Source organism: Mus pahari, chromosome 1 (genome assembly GCF_900095145.1).
Source record: "Mus pahari chromosome 1, PAHARI_EIJ_v1.1, whole genome shotgun sequence".
Classification (NCBI taxonomy): Eukaryota; Metazoa; Chordata; class Mammalia; order Rodentia; family Muridae; genus Mus; species Mus pahari.
The window spans coordinates 125946726-125956417 of record NC_034590.1 but is presented as its reverse complement, the minus strand read 5'-3'; positions in this window follow the sequence as shown (position 1 = coordinate 125956417).

Sequence of the window (9692 nt, the reverse complement as noted above, 5' to 3'; positions counted from 1 at the left end):
AGAGAGAGAGAGAGAGAGAGAGAGAGAGAGAGAGAGAGAGAGAGAGAGAGAGAGAGAGAGAGAGAGAGAGAAACACTTTAAGGAGAGAGAGGCTCTTCATGTTAAAGGAATATGACATTTTGTCTTTTGCCACATTACCCTTTCTTGATCCTTATCCCTTTTCTTTCTAGATTTATCTTCATATTTCCACACTCCATTCAATTTATCTATCATCTATCTATCTATCTATCTATCTATCTATCTATCTATCCATCCAACTATCTACCTATACATCTATGTATCTATCTATCATCCATACATTCAACCTATCTATCTAATTCCAGGTTGCTGGACTTCAGTTTCATATTCCACATAAGAAATATATCAAACTTGTATTATTATTAATAATAATTATTATTACTATTATTATATTTCCAATATCAAGTCAATGAATGTTCTTTTCCTGTGATGTACCAATTGCTCAAATAAATTATATTTAAATTTCTATACAATGGGTTATGACAATTTTGCTTTCCTCTAATATCATTTTGCCATATGTCCCAGTTCTTACATCATTGCACAACTCCAATTTGCTGACCATTTTTCTACTCTATACAACATTGCTATGAAAGTACTGTATGTTCAAGTGGATCTTTGATGCTTTTAAAGAAAATTGAAATACTTATGTTGCATATCCATATCCTGGAAGACTACGCTATCTTCATCTTTTACTTCCAGTATTTTATCGATTCATTTCAGGAAGTTTAGATGACAAAATGAGACCAGATATATTGACCTATCCATTGCCCTCATTCATGAAAGAGTTTGAGCCCACATCTAAGACCTCTGCTTCCTACACTCTATGCTGCTTCATTTGAATAATTTGATCTGACTCCTAACTCCACACTATATCATATTAGAACTTCCTAATTTGCAGTCCTTAAATATACAACTAAACCTGTAACTATCCAAATAAGATCATGTATAAATTATGTTCCATTAGTAAAACCTAGAATTTTATTTGGTGTGACAACATGAGACTTCCACTGTGAAAATATAATCCATACAACTAAAACCTAAGTCAACATAATATATCTATATTCATACATTTTACTTCTTGTAATTTATATATACAACTTTATAGTATAATGTCCTTTCATTTAATTTTCTATATTAATATACTTTTGAGAATTGTATACGCAGAGCAGGAAAGTCTGGTTAGTTACTTGTGATTTTGGAACAGTCTTCCTTGCTTATGCTTATGGAATATTTATCTTATCAATGTTGGTAAAGATGTTTTGTTTGCATGGTACCATTTAAAGTAGTTATTGTCACTAAGAGGGATTTAAAACTCTGTGTGTCTAAGATTATCTAGCAGAAGTTCAAGTGGGCAATTGTAAATTCTATTCTCTTTGTTATAAATCTGTTTTGTTATCTCATACCTTATAATATCTTTATAATTTAATTAAATAAATCTCATCACAGTTAATCAGATGTTTTTCATTTCCAATGTAAAAAAATTGTATATTTCAATACATTTCTCAAAAGCTATTGTGAAAAATTTAAAAAGTCATTTTATGTCTTGTGGATGTAACATGGTGTCTCTTTGAAGGATAGACAGGCTAATAAAAGTTGTTGAGTAGACTAGGTGAATATAGATGGGTGCCAATGCAGCCACACTGAGTCTCTGCAACTCCGACCATTTATATCTGCTGTCCTTCCTCCTGCCTCCACCTTAAAGTAGATATGAATATTTTAAGGATAAATCCTAGAGATGTTAAAGATCTGTCCTATTACTACAATAAAATGTATTTGAATATAGAACTTTCTAAATTGATACTTAATAGGTCAAGATGGATCTACCAAACCATCTTGCCCTGTTAGGAGAAGAAAATGGTGTTTCCTTCATACTAAATTGTAACTATTAAAATCCTTCTCTAAGACCATCAAGCAAATTACTTCTGTGGGACAAGTTTATTAATATTGATTTTGGACTTTTCTTTAGTACATGTTTTTATTCTTCTGTCTTGTTTTACTATGCTTTCTTTGTTATGTTTTTAGTAAAATTGCTTAGCTAATACAAACTTCAATTTTCTGGAAAAAAATCATTTGAGAACATAGTAATGGTAAAAAAAAAAAAAAAAAAAAAAAAAAAAGAAACCCAGGACTCTTACATAATACAATTGTTATGATATTTTACAGAAGTAAAGACTTTGAGACCAGGCCAATGAAATCTAGTTTTGTGCTATGTTTTACTGGAAGGTGTGTTATGTAGTGCCATCCTGGAATGAACCCAGAGTACAGGGAGGTAACATATTTCTTAATACACAATACCTTAAAATAAGGAAAGAAAAATTTTATGATTAGTTCATGTTTCACACTAGGACACTTTCAGAATTAATATTTCTGTAATATGCATCACAGAAAACTATGTGATATCTGCAGTAGATAAAGAGGAAAAAACATTTCTTACTCAAGAACTTTTCAAAGTGTGAATGGTCCAGACATCTTGTGTTTATTTTTAACTTATAACCCTCTATCAAACTCTTTCTCTTGCTTCCAAAGTCTGAGTTTCCTTAGGGACACTGAAAGAGTTAAACAATGTTAATGTTGTTCACCTTACTGGATTTGATGTCTCAATATGTAACAAAATATGTATTAAGATCTTGCTTTGAAACAAGGAAATGCTATACCGATCATAAATATTACTTCAATTGAACTTCACACCAAAATTGAGAGCTTTCCTAAATTTTACCTAGTGACTAATAGGAGCCTTGCCCCAAATAAAAACAAAGCAGGAGTTATCAGCAAGAGTGATCCATTCTTACCTCTGTATCCCATACAAGACTTGAACTTCCTGGAGACATATGACATTATTTAATTACAAATTCTAATGGCAAACTCCAGATTCTCTGTATAGTTCTCTTCCTTAATTTGTATAGATTTTACTTTGGAGCAAGTATCTTCTCAGGATTTCCAGGGATGAGATACTTCTGTTATAAGAGTCTGAATTCACTTGTGTTGAATTTGAATTAATATGTTTGTTTAAGCATTTTGTATAAAGTAAACAATTGTTCAGATGGCCAACCTAAGTATATATATTCTTACAATACAGTGTGTACAATGTGGCTGATATGTAAAATGCAGTGGAAGGTGGTTCTGTGAGAATAGTACAGTGGAAAATAATTCCCTGAATCATGATTCACCTCCAGGGACATCCCCTAGGACTCTGGGGAGAAGGTGTCCCTGCAGAGAGAACACACATCACACATAGGAAGAGACAAGACTCATTATCACATCTTCTCTATACATCCTAAGGGATAAAAGAAAATATTTTGGGATTTCATGACTTTTCCTAAGCTGTTCACACTCAGAACTCAATAGCAGCTCCTGCTGTAGTACACTTGGTTTTTTTTTGTTGTTGTTGTTGTTTTGTTTTGTTTTGTTTTTTTTCTTTTGTCATTCACCATCATATAATGTCTGAAATTAATCAGGGATAATAGTGGAACTGTAACTCAGATCTGGGGGTTTTAGGTGCGTTCCTTTTATAATATAGCCTTCCTTAGTCCTCATGTGGCTTTTTGGCCCTAGAAATCACTTTCATTGTTTTCTCAGAATTCCACAAGGAAGTGTGATTATTGACTCTGAGGAGTAAGTCTGGCATGTGGTTTGGACACACCTCATTTGCTTTTGTACCTAGTATCTAATTAGCTCATCCTCCTTCAAGATCCACTTCCAAGGTTTCTATGTTACACTTACTATATTGCAGTTCTCATATTATCTCCATATTTGCATCATGCCATCTCCATGTTAGAAGAATACAATTTGAGTTTCTGAGAATTTTGTGCAGTGGTCAGTGGTTATGCAATGCAGAAACTCAAATCTGATGAAGGGTAGGAGAGTGAGTATCAGTGGAAGTCTCAACCACAAATGGGACATTTATATCAAATCTTTTGCCAATACTTTTGGTCCACTGTGTAAGAGATGATAGTAAGATAATAGGAAGCAAAAGTTATGGAAGACTGAAGTAAAGCTGAGTTTTCTGGATTTGATAGGGCCATTGCACTGCCACTCTCAGTAGATGTCATTGACTGAACAAGACCTTCACAAGATGAAGCCAATCAGCATTCCTGAGTGGAGCATGAGGAGTTCATTATCCCTCTTTAGTTACTAGTTTATTGCTGTGAAGAGATACCATGATCAAAGTGATATAAAATAAGGCATTTAATTGGGGTTGCTTACAGTTTCAAAGAGTGAGTTCATGGGAATTATGGCAGATAGTATGGTGACAAGCCATTGTTCATGGCTCTGAAGCAGTAGCTAACTACTTATATCTGATCCACAAGCAGGAGGCAAAGAGGAGAGAGGGTAGGCCTGGTATTGGCCTTTGAAACCTCAAAGTCTATCCTTAGTGAAACACCATCTTAACAAGGTCATACCTCCTATTTGTTCCTAAGAAGTGGACCAACTGGGAATCAAAAATTCAAATGTATGAGAGTACAGGAGCTGATATCATTTAAATTATCCAAACCGTTTACCATTAACTGAAAATTTTTAGGTGAAAAAGAGTCAATTTTCTTACTCAATGGGTTGTTACATTAATAAAAAAAGAGAAATGTTGGGAGAATTAGGGAGGCTGGGTAAATCATGGAGGAATTGAAATGAATATGGTCAAATTGCAATGTAAGAAATTGTCAAAGAATGAATAAAAAACACACAATTTGACCTTGCTTTCTATAATACTATAGTTGTTCGTTTGTGGTTAGTACTAACTCCTCAATACACTTATGAGTGATATTTCTTGCTTTCCTCTAACAAGCTGTGTTCTCCTTCAGTGAACTCACACTCTGTCCTATTTTGCTTTAATCAGTCCCTAACATTTGGTCACTGCTTTTCCAGCAGAAAAACTCCCAAACAGGACAATAGACATCAGGGTAGCTAGGCAGTTTCAATCTTTCCCTCCCTCTTACTCTTTCCTCATTCTCCTTGTCCTCATCCTCGTCCTCCTCCTCTTCCTCTTTCTCCTCAATCCTGTTTTATAAGTACAGATGCCAGATGCCAGAATAATACTGCAAAGAAGAAAAGCAACCATAGGCCAGGTATCTTAGTCATTTAGGAAATTCTTCAGAGCATTTGGATAATATTTGCTTTTATTTCCCCAAATAAGTATGTGGTAAGACTGTGTTTACTGATTTAAGTTTTTGCTATATTGAATACAAATTTGAGTGGTAATTGAGACATAGAGTAGAATAGAAGAATATGAAATAATGAAACATTTCTGAATATAGATTGAGGAATTTGTAAAAATGAATGATTCTGTAACACTTATTGCTCTCCTAGATATTTTTATTCTAACTGAACGCTAGCTAGAATCATTTTGGAAGTGGAATGCCCAGTTGAAAGTATACCTCCCTAGGACTTTCCTGTAGGTAAATCTGTAGTATAAAGTTTCTTAACTACTGATTAATGTGGGAAAGCATAAAAGGTTATGATGGCCCACTTAGACTAATATACCTAGCAAAACTATATGCCAGAATTGAACAAGAAAGAAAAACTTTCCACAACATAAGTAGCCTACAAATGTTATATGCAACAAACTATCCTTTAAGAAAATACAGAAAACAGCATTTTAAGCTTAAAAGGCAAATGCACATAGCAGAGAGACTGAAAGGAAATATCTCTTAAAGCAGAAAATACCACTGGCAACTAAAACAGCAATACCAAAAAATCAACATGAAGATTATAACTAACATACACCTATTAATAATTTTTAATATCAGTGGCCTAACTTCTCCAATCAAAAGCCAGAGGTTGAATCAATGAATCAAGAAATTTGGGTAGGGGCAGTGGAAGCTTAACCACCTGAAGGCTACCCTGCCCACTCCTCATGTGGGTCCAGGCTTACACACGAGTCATGGCCACTAGTTTGAATGGATGTGCTGTGGAGAGGTAGGAAAGATTGGAAAATGACAGGAAAGAGAGTCAGAATACAAGACAGGATTGTAATCATAGATGTGAGAAACAGCTGAGATGAACTGTGGAACAGGCCATCACCTGGTGTTGTTGGCGAGTTGGTGTATATCAGTCTGCAGCTTACACATGTGCAGACCCTTCCTGAAAAAATGTTGCCCAGGCATGGAATTCTCATGGTTCTGGGCAATGATAGAGGCTAATTTGAGGACTGATTTACTTCCTGGATTTTATCCCCTTGAAGGATAACAGAGGTTCTAGATACCATGAAACCCAAGTGTGGGTCAGTGATCATAATGTGGCTGGGGACTGCATTGATATGTGTGGCTCATGTTACCACTTAACATGGTGCAGATGTCTGTGGTCCAATCTGCAGCCTAAATACATGTTTATGGGAAGTGCTTTTCTGAGGGGCTATATGGATGTGGGTGTCCGGTGCTGCCTCCTACAACCATGTTGATGTTCAGGTTCTTTATACCACCAAGGGCTGTGTCTAGGCTGGAGGTCCTATTCATCCTGGGGTAGTCTGTGTTGATGTGCAGGACCCTTGCTACAAACAAAGGCTATATGAATGTCCATAGTCTTTGTTGTAGCCGGTGTAATGATGGTGTTGATGGTCCAGTGTGTCTCTGAGGGCCTTGTTTGGCTGCAAGTCCTACTGAAGCCTTGGGACATGATCCTGGTCTGTGCTATCAGTGAAACCATGGGGACACCCATGATCTGAGGTCCAGCTGAATGTAAAGAGTAAGGACTACTTTGGCTTCAATATTGATAACTAGAGATACATAACATGAGCAGCTTCTGTGACAAATCCAAACCAGTCACCTAACTGCCCCTAAAGTAATAGTCGAAAAAAAGAAGCCATCAAAGCGATCTCCTGGAAACAGTGGTAGCGATGCTGAAGTATAGCTCTCCACAAATGATGGCTTCTGATGACTATGCAAGTGGAGATGGACTCAATTTTCTTTAGGAAGCAGATCACTGGTAGTTTAACCATGCTCCAATACTCATATGGAGAACACAAATTGAACTTTTGAAATATTTGTTGTGGGGGTACATCTCAAGAGATTGGTAGGATGGACATAGTAAGACTGAGAAATGAGTGTGATTAGGGTATATGATATGAAATTCCCAAATGATCAATGAAAATAATATTTTGAAAGGGAAAAGAAACAAAATCCATCTGTTTTCTATAAGATAGCATTTTAGTTTTAAAGATAGTACTGCCTAGAGTAACAATAGTGATCAAAACTACTCCAGTTAAGTGGGACCAGAAAACAAGTAGGTATTATTATCCTAATGTCTGAAATAAATAGAAGTCAAACAAAATCTAAAGAGAAGATATATAAAGAGACACTTCACTCTAATAGAGGTTAATCAAGTCGATATTACTAGTCTAACCATTTATGAACTATGCTCTAGATTGCACAAATAAAAAATATGGTACTATTGGATTTAAATACAGAGATTAATATCAACCATTAGTAATAGATGATTTCAATACCTTCTTTCTCAAATAGACAGGTAATATGGACAAAAAATACACAGGACTATTAGAACTCATTGACACTAATATCAGATGGACTTAACAGCTATCTACATGTTTTATCCTAACACCAAAGAATATACATTCTCCTTAGCAGCACACTAACGTTTTTATAAAATAGACTTCACACTGGGACACACAAAAAAAAACTTCACATATTCAAAAGTTTAAAATAATTTCCTTTATTCAGCCTGAACACAATGCAACAAAACTTAAATTCAAGTGTAAACAAATATAGTAAATACACAAATGGATGGAGATTCAATGCTGGAGGAAAGAAAGCATCTTTATTAAATGGTGCTGGGAAAACTGGGTATCCACATGTAGAAAATTAAATTAGATATTTAATGTAGAAAATTAAATGTTGTGGATAGTTGTGGGGCTAATTATATTTGATGTTAATTCTGTTCTCCTGTCAGGGGGTGCGGAAAAAGGAATGAGTCAGCACTCAGGTGATCTCCCATAAACCTGCTTCTCACCTTAATTTGTAAAATAAAGGAGATCTGATGATTGGGCAGATAAAGGGAAGGTGGAGTGGAAAGTTGGGAGAGAGAAGGAGAAAATGGAAGAGGAGAGAACAAAGAGGAGGAGGAAGAAGAAAAGCAGAGGAAAAGCAAGTGGCCTGGAAACCACAAGTTATAAGGGGTCTCATATATAGAAAAGATGGTAGAGTTGTGGTAGATCTGCCCAATCTAGGCACACAGCATGTATTCATATTAATTGAGTTGTGTTTTCATTGCTGGAGCTTATTTGGGCTGGAGATTTACTGCAACACCTTTGTATATTTAGATCCGTAAAAGTAACTCCTTACAATCTAAGACTTAAACATAAAACCTAAAACACTGAAACTTCTAGAAGAAAACATAGGCAGTGCCTGACGTGATATAGGTGTAGGAAATAATTTCCTGGATAGGACTTTCTTTGCAGAAGAATTACAGTCAAACATTAACAAATGGGACTTGATAAAACTAAAAAGCTCTAGGTAGAGAGCTGAACCATAAAATGGTATAAAATTGCTTTGCATTCCTCACAGGATACTCATATTATGAATAATGTGGGCTCCACAGGAATATTGGGTTTTATATCCTCTTGGCAATATAGGAAAGGACTAAGTATAAGCACATACTGTATTTTAGTTTACTTTATTTGTTTTGGATTATTTTATTTTGAACTAGGATAGGGAATATTAGTCACGGACTTCAGAGTAAAGAGTGAGGTAATAATCGTTGTCTGCTTTGAACAGGTATTAATTATCTATGTCTGTGGGCTCCAGGTAGAGGGTTCAACGGACAGATATTATACAGGTATTAATAAAATATGACTTGTGGCTCTGGGCAGAGAGCCAAAAGGAAAAATGGTATAGATTATTTAAGCAGCCACAGGAAGCTCATATTCTGCTAATATGGGCTTCACGGGAATCTTGAGTGTCTCTTCCTGCTTGGCAAAATAGGAAAAGCCTAGTATAGGCACATACAGTATCTTAGTTTACTTCATTTGTTTTAGATTGTTTTGATTTTCAAAATGGGTGTGATTTTGAGTTTTGTGGTTATATTATCCCTCTGGGAGAGAGATCTAAATAAAGGTTTTTCTGATTACTGGCTCAAGGATATGTTGATTTGTGAAAAAGATTTTGTCTTGTGTTTTAAAGAAAAGGTGATTAAGGTATTTACCCCTTCCAGAGTTATATGGATCAGATATGACAGAGACCTCCAGAGGATTAATTTCCAGAGAATTAAATAAAAACATATCTTGATGATATTAAAGCTTCATTTTGAGATTTATATATTTCAGATCATATTGCCCTCATGAATTTCCTTGTCAGACATGCTGAACTGACCTGTTTGAACTCCTGATGTCCTGGGCTTCACCTGGATCCAGTCAAGACACAGATATCAGAAACTAATCAATCCTATTTTCCCTACCCTTTCTACCACACCCTTCCATAATATCTCAGTTCCTATTCTTTCATTTCTTCAGCTTGAAGAAATTATGAAGAGTCGTTGACCTAGTTCCCTGGGCTTTGAGGCTGGAGAGGTTTATTAATAGGTTGTCTTTTTAGGGAATGTAGAAATGGTAATATTGGAATAAGGAGAAATAGCTAGAATGGATTGCATAGCTATAATCTTATTTGGTAGAAATCCCTTTAATTTTTTTTTTTTTTTTTTTTTTTTTTTTTTTTTTTTTTTTTTTTTTTTTT